Source organism: Lissotriton helveticus, chromosome 2_1 (assembly GCF_964261635.1).
Source record: "Lissotriton helveticus chromosome 2_1, aLisHel1.1, whole genome shotgun sequence".
Lineage (NCBI taxonomy): Eukaryota > Metazoa > Chordata > Amphibia > Caudata > Salamandridae > Lissotriton > Lissotriton helveticus.
The window spans coordinates 214,811,624-214,825,049 of NC_136059.1; positions in this window are offsets into that span (position 1 = coordinate 214,811,624).

The following is a 13,426-nucleotide window of genomic DNA, read 5'->3' on the forward strand; positions in this document are numbered from 1 at the left end:
GGGCTTTTCAACCTGAAGGTGTTTGTTTTTTCATTAAAAGACGGACTAAAACCATGTCAACTTCTGTTTTTTATCCCTTTTTTCCTCAGAATGAAATCTTGTGTGTGGTACGTTGTCTGTTGGAGTATGAGAGAAGGACCTTAGGTCTAAGAGGTTCTGTAGATCAACTGATCATTTCCCATAGATATCCTCATAGAACAGTTTCTTCTCCCACCTTAGCTAGATGGGTTAAAGATGTCATGAAAGAAGCTGGGATCGATATTTCAATTTTTGGCGCTCACTCTCTTAGAGGCGCATCAGCTTCAAAGGCTTTTATTTTAAGTGGTGGCCTGCAAGATATCCTTAGGGCTGCGGATTGGTCAAACAAATGTATTTTCAAAAGTTGTTATTTTAAACCTGTATCAAATGTAATTGATAGTGTTTTGAACACACTTTGAGCTTGCATAATATTGGCCTCCGTGTCATGTCATAAAATTTAGATTTTTCACAGCCTGCTGGGCAGAAAATCTGGATTTTATTAAAGACACGGAGGCTAAGATTATCCCGCCACTTTTGCTCCCACCCTGGGATGTGATTTTTTCTCTCATCTTTGTTACTTCTATTTTGCAGATTAATTTCTCCACAAGATTTCCGCGATGCCTTCAAATTCTATGGCTTCAAGTTTACTCCTTCAATGTTCTTTAAGTTATTTATATAAGTTATCTTGTTCGCTGCACAAAGAAGGAAGACCACTACGTGCACATGGACTATATACCTACCTGGAATGTTTGTTATAGTTCTAGAACCCTTCATTGTTGCTGCTGTGAGCTAAGCAATAAAGGAGATTGCATAATCTTAGCCTCCGTGTCTTTAATACAATCCAGATTTTCTGCCCAGCAGGCTGTGAAAAATCTAAATTTTTGACCTTCTTTTTAACTAGTGCTTTGTGGAAAGGAAATAGAGAAAGAGAAGAAAGATTCGTACCAGCATTAGTTTTTGGCAAAGGGTGTGTGGAGCTCTTATAATCGGCTTTAGGATTATTAAGTAGGAGTGTTCTGATTAACTCAGATACTCTGTCCATCACCACCCCTTTTTGAAATTATTTTGGCCACCATGAGTGTGGAAGGGTATGCTCAGACATGAGTCCCTTGCTCACTGCACCATCAGGATTCAAGCAAGCCGGGCCGAAGACGGCTGTAATGCCAGAAACCGGTCCCCGGAAGCTTGTTTCCTTTCCAGTAAAGAATTGGCTTGGTAGTTTGGTCTGCCCTGTTCCCATGATGCACTGGGCCAGGGTCAGACTAATTTGCATGTAGCCAGGTTCTGAACTGGGTTGGTGCAGTGAGCTAAAAAACGGAGATGGATCAAGCCCTGATCTTTTGACTGGGTAGGAGTGTTCTGCTTAATTCAGATAATCTGTCCATCACCACCCCCTTTTGAATCGTAACATATTGTGCAGCAGGGTTAAAGGTCGGTTCAAACACTGACAGAGGTCTGGACCACTGTGTTTGTTGCCTCCGTGTTTGTCTGTCTCCAACATTACCCAGCTATGGCAGGCCAAGGTTTGAAGCAACTGTACTGCAGATTGTAAGATGCAGAACACATTAGGGGCCTAAAAGCTTAATTGGGGCTGCGAGCAAATTTAGATGGGTAGCTTCTCCAGTACTTAGTTCATCAGTAACTCTGTAAAATAGTGAGGACATTTTGATTTGTTTTCTTCAGAATTTAAGTGGGTAGCTTCTTTCTATCCTTCTGCAGCCTTGCAGAAGTACAAGGAGGTTGAGTAAAATACTAAAAAGTGAAATACTGCTTTTTGAGTACATTCACAAACCAACACCTAGCAGCCTTTATTATGAAGCCACAACATCAGGAAGCTCTTGCAGGCAATGAAATCCTATTCTAATGAAAACACAGTTATCTTCTCAGAACAAATAATTTGTATTGGTTTTTCACCCCTCATACAACACACTTAAATCCCACTTTAACGCAGTACAGCCAGCATTGACTCACTAAAGCCTTAGGGACCTAGATTTCAGTAGGACCCTTGAACACAACAGAAATTTCTACAAGTAAACTTTATACCTCTTTATTGTGTATGGTCAATTGGCACGTACTGGTTGCCCATAACAATCAAGTATGCCATTTCGTGTTTTCTTAGCAGTGTTTGCCTAACCCATGCTATGTGTGGCCTGCCTAATATTTAATCCATTGATGTTGATTATTCTGTTTCTAGGTTTGAAAGTGTTATTTTCAAATTGCCTAGCCCTACAAAATTTAAGTTACTTCTTGACAATTTTAGAACACTTGAATTTAACAGAATATTATTTTAGTGTGTTGTTGCCTGTGGAAGTGTCAAGCCCAGAACATCATAGCTGATATAAACCACGTGGAGACAAGACTAGGCTGTGCCTGTGGCTCATGATGTAGGTACACTAGACAGGCACACTCCTAGACAGTCATAAGGGTTCATGATTACAAAGTTCTTTGGAATACACACAGGAGTACTCTTGTAGTATTTTTTTTATGTACCCTCACTTCCCATGTGAATTGTCCTCAAAACACCTAAAATGGGAAGAAAAATTAAATACTCAGGAAATATTCACAAATAATTAGTAAAACTAGAATGGACCTCTTTACATTCCTAATAATACAAATATTAATTACTAAAACAAAGGCCATGTGATAGTATGTAGTAGGCTATTCCTATCATACTACCTCCAGTACTGATAAATTCTTTTGTGAATCCACTCCATGGGTCTAAAATGTAGTATGCATTAAAAATCCACAGTGTTCTGAATCTCAAAGGGGTATATTATGGTCTCCTGCAGAGGGCTATGCAGGTTGTTAAAGGCCTGAAACCCAAGTTATAGGCCTGAGTCATTGACTACAACCTATAGAAAGGGAGATGGTCTTTAACAACCGGTTTAGCCAGAGACAGAAGGGCTATGAGGCTATTAGAACATTTCACCCATTCATTGTAAAATGTTCTAAATAAAAAAGAAAGCAGAAGATAGACAAGTATTAGGATGTTAGAGGAGAAGGCTTAAACAAGCCATTATTATCCCTGAGCTAATTCATTGTCTTCATTTGAGGTCCCAATGTTCTAATGTTCTAGTATAAGGAATCTCCCTTCCAGATGTGAAATACACTCTCAACATGTATGATTGTTAAAATCCTAGCTCAGCAACATGATAACTGCTTCTCTGACTCTTCTGAGCAGTTCTACTTCTTTATTCTTAAATGAAAGGCACTGCAAGATTCATGTTTTTGGACAGCTTCTAATTAAATCTTGACTGTTTGGTCTCATTTTGACAATTGGCCTAATTTAGAGTTTGGTGGACCAGTTACTCCGTCACAAATGTGATGCATATCCAGTCAGCTCTATTGAAAGTGAATTATATCATATGGTACTTGTAATATTGCAAAGAGAACACTGTGATGTATGTTTAAATCATTGCCCCATATTCTATTGGCAGAGAGGGCTATCTGTCAATGGGAAACACTCACTGCTCTGCACTGCTCCCATCTATAGATACTTCCTTGACAGAATTTTCACATTTATGCCTCTATAGTACAGAAACAGTATGCTGCTTATTCTTGGCCATGTAATTAAAAGTTTGCCTTATCCATCAAATAGCACACACTGTACTATTTATGATTAATCTGCTTATTTGCTCCAACTCAACATCATCATTTTGACCAATATGTTCCTTTCGGTGCCTAATGTACCACATTACTCTCTGTCTCATACAAAATTTCAATCGCTGTATAAGTAAAATTCTGTTGAGAAACGTATGAAAGAGAGTGGATTTCTACTTATGAGTGAATAGACTAAACAAAACATTGTTTAAGTGACTCTGGCCCCAAAGATCTTGACTCCTGACATCTATGAATTAGGTAGATTTCAAAATTCATTGAAAGGGATCTGGGAAGTAATTAGAATATGTCTCCTTCCCTGACAGGGTATGTTTATCTACAATGAATTCACTTAATTGTGAGATATAATGCACTGTTTAGCATTAAGGCTGATATGTGAGTGGCACATAACTGTCATCCCTTCTTACTGGCAGGTCACCTGAAGTTAAACAGGGCAATGCTGCAGAGGGATCTGTGCACTGTTTCAAACGAATGTATGACGTTACAACGCATACATTTACAATGAATGCCTTTACAACATAGTTTTTACATCGCAACATCCATTACAACACATGATTTTACATTGCATGCCATCACAACACATTTTTAGAAACTACATTTACAACGCATTCCATTACAATACATACCATTACAATGCATGCCATCACAACGCATATTACTTTTAGGGCATCAGTAGGGTAAGTGTTGGATAGTGTAGGGGTAAAAATTACTATTCCCACTCCAGTGAGTGCAACAGTGGGGTAAGTGTTGGATAGTGTAGGGATAAAAATTACTATTCCCACTCCAGTGAGTGCAACAGTAGGGTAAGTGTTGGATAGTGTAGGGGTAAAATGGCTATTCCCACTCCAGTGAGTGCAACAGTAGGGTGAGTGTTGGATAGTGTAGGGGTAAAAATTACTATTCCCCATTACTTACTTTATATTGCATTGTAATGGCATGTGTTGTAGTGACATGCGATGTAATCGCTGCGTTGTAATGGCATGCGATGTTGCGTTGTAATGACTGTGTTGTAAAGGTTTTTTCCAGTTACAAACAAGGGTGCTGAGACTGGTTTTTGTTGTCTTTTGCAAAGCACCTCCGAGGATAGTTAGTGATGGTTTGTGCTCTTTTTAGATAACATCTAGGCTGTTAAACTAGGATTGCTTAGAATGTTCTGTGATGCAAGATGGCATTCTGAAGGCACTGAATACAACCATGCAGTAGCATCCAAGTCCCTATCAAATTCCCGCAAAGTTCTCTGCACTGTGTAATTACCAGGAGGAACAAATGTCACTCCCCTCAATTTTCACCACGTCAATTTCGGCTCACAATGCCTGGTTATTACAGAAAGATGCAAATTTGGTGAAGTAGGCATCGAATTCTGCATGTTATGTCCCATTTCTGGGTAAAAAGTTGAAATAAGTGTTTTTAACCAGATCCAGTAAATATGTTGCCTCATGATGTCCATAATATTCTGCCCCAATCTGGGGCACTCACATTCTGGGCCAGTGATGATCTTTGATGCAGTCTCTTGTCTCTTGGGATGGAACCTTTACATGTTTTTAATTTTCGACCTTCTTTTTAACTAGTGCTTTGTGGAAAGGAAATAGAGAAAGAAAAGAAAGATTCGTATAAATAAAACCGCGTTTTATGCACATTGGGGCAACCTACCAGCATCAATTATGAATCTGGCCTTAGTTGTGCTCTAAGGTATAACCGGAGGCCTATACCCTTAACCAGGGCTTTAAACGGGGTGAAAAAACTGGAGGGTCTCTCAAAGGGGCGTGGCCAATGTAATTAAGGGCATAGATTAAAACGTTAATACTAAAAAATCTGTGCTTAGCATAGAGTGCCGCCTGAATTGTATTTTAGTGGGTCTGTCATCTAGATATATGATAAAACAAGTAACATCATACCTACATAGGGTGACCAACTGGCATTGGTGCAAATTCAGGACGGGGAGTGTAAAAATTCAGGACAAAGGGTCAAAATTCAGGACACAAATTCAGGACAGGAGGTCAAAATTCAGGACAAAACGTCAGGACAATAGGTAAGTTTTACAGACACGTCAGAGGTCGCGCAATAGTATATAATTAAGCCCAGCCATTTCCAAACATATTCAACTATTTGCAAACCTATCCATCATGTATTCTTCCATCTATCATTTCACTCATCCATCCCTTCATCCATCCCTTCATCCATCCTTTCACTCATCCATCCATTATCCATCCATCCACCCTATCCATCTGTACACTTATCCACCCACTCTTCAACCCATCCATCCATTCACTCATCCATCCAGCCATTTACCATTTCACCAATCCAGCCATCCTTTCACTTACTAATCCTTCCACCCATCCACTCCTAGTCATCCATCCATCCTCCCTTTCTCTCTCCACCGACCCTTTCACTTAGCCATCCTTCCTTCCATCCATCCATCCACCCACCCATCCATCCATCTACTCATCCACTCATGAATCCATCCATTGACCCTATCACTCATCCATCTATCATGTCACTCCTTCACACATCTATTCATTCTTTTGTCCATCTACCCTCCCTTTCACTCACTCATCCATCCTTACATCCACCCTTTCACTCATACGTACATTCATTCACCCTTGCACTTATCAATCCATCCATCCATCATTTCACTCATCCACCCAACCACCCCTTATCCACCCAACCATCCACCCACCCACCCACCATCCACCAACCCACTCTTCCATTTTTTCACCCACCCACCATCCAATCCATCTATCCTTTCACCCACCCACCATCCACTCACCCACTCATCCATCCTTTCACCCACCCACTCATCATCCATCCATCTATCCTTTCACCCACTCATCATCCATCCATCCTTTCACCCACCCACTCTCAATCCATCCATCCTTTCACCCACCCACTCATCATCCATCCTTCCCCTCATCATCCATCCATTCTTCCCCTCATCATCCATCCATCCTTCCCCTCATCATCCATCCATCCTTCCTCTCATCATCCATCCATCCTTCCCCTCATCCATCCATCCATCCTTTCACCCACCCCCTCATCATCCATCCTTCCCCTCATCCATCCATCATTCCTTCCACTCATCCATCCATCCTTCCCCTCACCCATCCATCCATCCTTCCCCTCACCCATCCTTCCCCTCACCCATCCATCCATCCTTCCCCTCATCAATCCATCCTTCCTTCCATCCATCCATCCTTCCCCTCATCCATCCATCCTTACCCTCATCCGTCCTTACCCTCATCCATCCTTACCCTCATCCATCCTTACCCTCATCCATCCTTACCCTCATCCATCCATCATCCATCCTTCCCCTCCATCCATCCATCCATCCATCCTTCCACTCATCCATCCATCCTTCCACTCATCCAACATCCAGCTACCCTTCCACCCATACATCCAGCTATTTACATTTTCTCTCATCCTTCCTTCCCCTCACTCATCAATACATCCATCCTCTCTCATTATCCATTTATTTAATCTTTCATTAATCCATTCACCCTTTCACTAATTCATCCAGCCATCCACCCATCCCTTCACTTACTTACTTGGCCACCTTTCCGTATTAATTTGAGCTGAGCCCTTTTGAGAAGAGGCCCATCAAGAACTTCACCCTCGCTGCAGGAGCCGTTCCAGGACTGGGACAGAAGCCACCCAGGGCAGAGACAGGATCCACCACAGGCTGGGGGGGGGGGGGACAGGATCCACCACAGTGGGGGGACAGAAGCCATCACAGGCGGGGGGACAGGAGCCATCACTGGAGGGGGAACAGGATCCACCAGGGTGGGCACAGGGGTTGGCATGCAGTATTCTATTATCAATTTGGGCTTCTCACCCCCTCCTGCACAAGACAACAAGAAGACAGGCTCTCTGCCCAAAATGCCCTCCCCCACTGTGATGTACAGTACTTATAGGAGATACCCTAAGAGAACTGGTTTAACTGATTGTCCTCCATACTTTGTTAATCAGTGTGGGTGCGATTGTGCCATTTCTTAATTGTATTACATTATAGACTGCATGTCTGAAGAACCGAGGTCGGTGTAATCTGGCCGAGTCTAGGATGTTTGGGGCCCTGGGTAGAAATGGAATGTGTGAGCTGGGAGCCCCCTCTAAATTGCAGAGACATGACGCATTCAGTGCTGTTTGCATGTGAATAGATGTCGCTGCTCCTGAACCTGCAGCTTCCCTCTCAGTCACCGTCAAGCACCTCTTAACAGCTCATCACGGGCTGGAGGTGTGAGGGTCGCCATCCCGCTGTTCCTCCAATGCTGGGTGTCTGAGCTTTGGAACAGCCTCGGAGTCAAAGAGGGAGGTGGGTGGAAGCTGGGCCCAGTTAAAATTACGGACAAATGGTGTCCGTTAAAGAATCCTTGACGGACAACGGACAGACGGCCAAAATTACGGACTGTCCGTGAAATTTACGGGCGGTTGGTCACCCTATACCTACAAGTCAGGCTATTGGCTTTGTCAATGGTTGTTAGTTGCATTAGAATAAGCAGCAACTATGGCTTGTTGTACGTAATATTGAAAATGCTTCTACTTAAAGCCCTGGTGACATCAAGACAATGTTGCTGCTCCCGAGTTTCAAAAAGAGAAAGGAAACCCAGATGGAAAATGACTCTCTTTATAGGATTTCTCTTTTCCTATAATGCTCACCTGGCATGACGTCATTCTGTAGCTTCTCCACTAGAGAGAAGTGAGCAGTATGAGCAGCGCACATCAATGTGCATTCTGTCACTACAGTCTGGAAAAAAACGGACCGCCTGTGCCAGGATGCAAGACAGAGCACGACAGGGACCCATTTCGAGGCCCCCTTTAAAAAACTGCTGGTGCTCAGACCCGGAGAGACCCGGCCCACTTAAAACCCTGCCTTGAACTACAGTCTTCTCTATTTCTGCTCGATGGGAAATTGTGTATTGCTCGAATGTGTTCCACAAAAATCGATAAATAACGTAGGGATTTGTGGGACCCATCAGATCAAGTGGCATTTATAAAAATAAAACAACACTCTGGGACAAGTCTAGTCCTTAGCCTTACCTTACCCAGCTGGCCACAGTGGCAGCTGGGTAAGAAGGTAGGAACAGAGATGCAGGCTGTAAAATGGAATCACTAAAATGAAACAACACATCATTAACAAAAAAGTGAGTTAAATTAGAACAAAATTGAAACAAATCTGTGAACAGTAACAATGACAAATTGCCCAGTGTATGAAGGCAACAGGGGAGAGAAGAAAAGGTCACAATGAAAATTAAACAATCAAAAGGATAGGCGCTCATTAACACCAGGTCACAGCCTGTTCGCGCTAATACTTCAAGCAAAGTTTTTAACGCTTGAAGGAATGCCAGACACTGCAATGAGAAAATCTGACACCCAGAGGTCTTCGTGGCAAAGCCTATTAACGTCGGTGCGACATAGTAAATACCGTTCACGGGAGGCCGTGAGCGAGCACGCCAGCCCGGAAGCAGGCAGGGGAGAGAGAGGGAAGCTGATTTTCACTGTAAGTGGTGTCCTGTGGATGAAAGATTGTCTTTGAATATCTACACAACTCTGCGGCGCTACATACATTCAAACCCTCATCTTTCTATGCCCCTCAATTTCTGGTATGCACACGGGAAGCATTTCACGCAAATGCTTCCCATATTTTCTACTAGCCACACAAACACTTTCCTCAAATATTCAAGGAGTGTTACTTCATCCTCTCTGCTGAGGTTTTCGGTGTCTCCCCTCTAGCTTTCATGGGAAGCACTGAAACGCGGCCACTTCTGGGAGGCATGGACGGAAGCAGGAGCGTGAGGGCTTCGATTGAGGTGTCTCGGAAGAGCCTGTGTTTGCAATGCTTCAGCTCCACTCCTTCTGTGCTGTTCTTTACATGCTGCCTTGTTTTCTGAACCAGCTGCATCTCATTATCTTGAATTGAAAACAGACGTGAAAGTAACTTTTAAAGCAACTTTTCATACAGGATCTTGCCAAAGTGGGGAAACAATTGATCTGGCACCGCTGGCTTCAGTTCGAATGAGTTATTAACTTGAAAATCTTTCAACTACTTGAGCAAAACACTCGTTTTTAAAGTCAATAGGTTTGTCCTCTGCAAGTGTTCAAGTTTTTTTTCTTCATTTTTTTGCAAAGATATGAAAGAGAAATTCGGAAGAGTAGCAGAAAGAAGCAGGAGAACAAAAAGGAGGAAGTAGAAGAAGAAAGGAGGAAGAATAGGAAAAGAAGGATGGAGAACGGAGTGGACGGAGAAAGGTAGAAGAAAAAAGAAAGGAACGAAAACAAAGACGAAAAATTATGAAGAGGAAAGGGAAAGGGAGAAGCAAGGAAGAAAGGGAGAAAGAGGAGAAGGAGAAGAATAGAAATGAGAGGCAGAAAAGGACGAGGAGAAGAATTATAATAAAAATTGTTCATAAATAGTTCCTCATGCACCTTTTCTTCAAAGTTATGTACCTATAGGTGTTATAATTACTAAATTAATGGAATGCAATTTACCCAGCTCAAAATACTGAAAGGCTGAATGGTAGTTTACTGGACTTCTAGTTGGTGACCATCATTGTATATTTCAGCTGCAAGCAATTAAACTTACTGGCTATGAAATTGGGAAAAGTCAATGAATTAGGTGTGACTTACCCTCCACATCTGCTTAAGGAACAAAGTTCTATTACTCAGAGACGGAAACATTTTGTACTTGTTAGAAATTGTGGTCTCTAGTTGGCAGAGGTAGGCCTTTGTCCGAATAGGGACCCTTGCTTCTAGTCAGGGTAAGGGGGATACACTTCTAAAATAACCACTGCTCGCACCTTTGGTAGATTGGCATGAGCAGACAGGCTCATCTCAGAGGCAGTGTGTAAAGAATTTGTGAACACATACAGTAATACAGTGAAAACACTAAAAATGGACACCACACCAGTTTAGAAAATGAATAATCTTTATCTAAACTTAAACCAGACCAAACGACAAAAATCCACAGGACAGTTATCAAGATATCCTTAATAATAGGTTATTCACTAAAATAAAGATTGTATCAACAAATAACTTCACTTGGGGTTATAACGACGTCGTGACCGGTGGAAATCCCAAGGTACACGCCAACCGTGAGGTGCCCGGCGTTGGCCCCACACAGAAAAGTACCTTGGAACAATAAAATCAAAGACAGTTATGGCGTCGGGGAGGTCCGGCTTCCTTGGGGTTGCGCGGTGTCGGCTCCTTATGACCCCAGGGGAGGTGCAGCCTCTGTTCCTTACTACAGGGGAGGTGAGACAACAGTTTCTTACTGTGTCGGGGAGATGACATCACAATGGCGCCGAAACCAGTGATGCAATGTCGATGGACTTGGAAGTCACCCACGTTGAGAATCAGCTTCACTAGGATGAAGTTAGCTTCAGAATCGATGCGGTATGGCAGCAGACGTTGGGCCTACGCCACAAGTCGGAGCAGCGCTCACGGCTTCTGTGCAGGTTACAGCGTCGCTCGCCGGCGTTGGTGTTGCAATTTCCTTCTGTAGCAGCTGAAACAGCAGTTCCAGATGAAGAGAGACAGAAGGGGTAACGTCTTTGTGTTCCTGAGACTTCAAAACAGGAGGCAAGCTCAGTTTCAAGCCCTTGGAGAGCTTTTCTTCAAGCAGGTTACAAAGCAAAAGAACAAAGTTCTTTTCTCCTTTCCTTGGCAGCAAGCAGCCACTGCAGGCCTACCCCAGACAGCAAACAGCACCGGGCAGTATTCCTCCTCAGCTTATCTGGCTCTTCTCCTTGGTAAAGGTTTCCTCTTGATTTACCAGAAGTGATCTAAAAGTCCAGGGTCTGGGCCCCACTTTTTATTCACTCAAATTCTTTGTTCTCTGAAGGCAGAGAGTGTCTGTACCCAGCCAAAACCAGTTCTGTCCTCACTGGTGCAGCTTCCTGGTTGGAGGTGGAGACAGCATTGTTGAAGGCAGACCAGGCCCACGCAGGTGTAAGGAAATCGCCTCCCCCTACTCTAAATGCAACCCACGTCCTTTCAGCCCAGCCCTGACTCATCAGACTTCTGGAGCCACAGCCCTTCTCCAGCCCCAGTAATCCAAAACCAGACATGCAATACACAACCCTAGCAAAGGCGCACTGGATGGTTTGGCAAGAAAATACCTACTTTCTAAAAGTGGTATTTTCAAACATAGAATGTAAAATTCCCCCTCACTAAAAGATGCATCTTAACATTCTGAGTTCAGGCACCCTAAATTGTATTTTATAAACAAACTCCCCATTCTGGCCTATGTGAACAGATAGCCCTACAATAGTGAAAAACAAAATTGGCAGTTGTTCACTATCAGGACATGCCACACACATCACGGCATGTCCTACCTTTCACATACAATAACCCTGCCCACAGGGGTACCTTGGGCCTACATTATGGATGACTAACATGCAAAAAAGGGAAGGTTTGGGGACTAGCAAGTGTGTGCACTTGCCAAGTCAACATGGCAGTCCCAGACTGCACACAGGCTCTGCAATGGCAGTCCTGGCCACACATTTTACAAGCTGCTTCTGTAGGCGGCACAATAGCGGCTGCAAGCCCACATGCAGCATTTGATTTACAGGCCCTGGGCACAAACAGTGCACTATACTAGGGTCTGACAAATAAATCAAATATGTTAATCATGGAATCACTAATCCATAACAACCATTTACAAAGGGGACACTTGCACTTGGGCACTGAACAGCAGTGGCAAAGTGCCCAAAGCTTCTAGACCAGCAAAAACACAGGAGGCAACAGCAAAAAATGGAAGGGAGACCCAAGCCAATGGTGCCAGGTCTAACACTTCCGAAAATATATTTTTCAATTGGAGATGATGAATTAGGAAAATAGGGTGGAGGGTAAAGAAAATGGGCATTAAACATTGTTGACAAAGTTAGTAGAATTTAACAACATTTCAGTCACCACAAAAGACTCGGTAGTTGATCAGGGTGTAGATTACTCAAATCTGCTTTTCCAGTTACTTTCGTTTCTGTAAATCAGAGGGAAACCAGGAGAGTCTTAAGGTTTTGTACTTGAAAGACGTCCTCCTCTACGTATTGTATGGACAAAAAATACCTTGCTCTGTATCCAGAACATTTTTGCTAATTTTTGAAAGGTACGTAAGTACCTGAGCAAAAGAAACACTGAAATTGAAGAGGTATTTTTCTTTCAACGATGATTGTAATATTAGTTCTATTCCAATTTGTTAGAACCGAGGTCTCCAGTTGGCCGGGGTATGTACCCCAGTCCAAATAGGGACCACCGCTTCCGACTGGGTAGCTTGGCGCAGAGCTGCAAAGACCTAACTTCCGAGGCAGTGTGTAAAGCATTTGGGCAACACACCATTAATAACATAGTAAATTACACACACAAAAGGGACACCACCCGGTTTTGTATAAAAATTGGATTATCTTTATCTAACAAATTATGCACGATCAAAAAGAGAAAATGGTAGGAATCCAATGTACACCATTAAAAAGAGTTTTCAGGGAAAACGTGTCTTTAGAAAGATTCCCTGGAGGGTTGTCTCAGAGTTAACCTTGTGGGCGGTGTATCCCTCCAGTCACCCGCTGGAAGAGAAATCCGTCTCAGTTGGGAGCAGTCTGTCCTTGAACCTTCAGTAGCGAAACAATTACCAGCACATTCCCATATTTCCCAGCGTGATGGGGCGCCTACTGCCATGAAGCTGGTACAGGCCCGGGTTTTTTCCTTTGGGGCCCACCTGGAAGGGGTTACGTTTTAGAATGCCGAGGGTAGATAAGGTGCCAGTTAATGAGCCCGCTATGTGGGAGGAATGGGACCCCACAGTCTG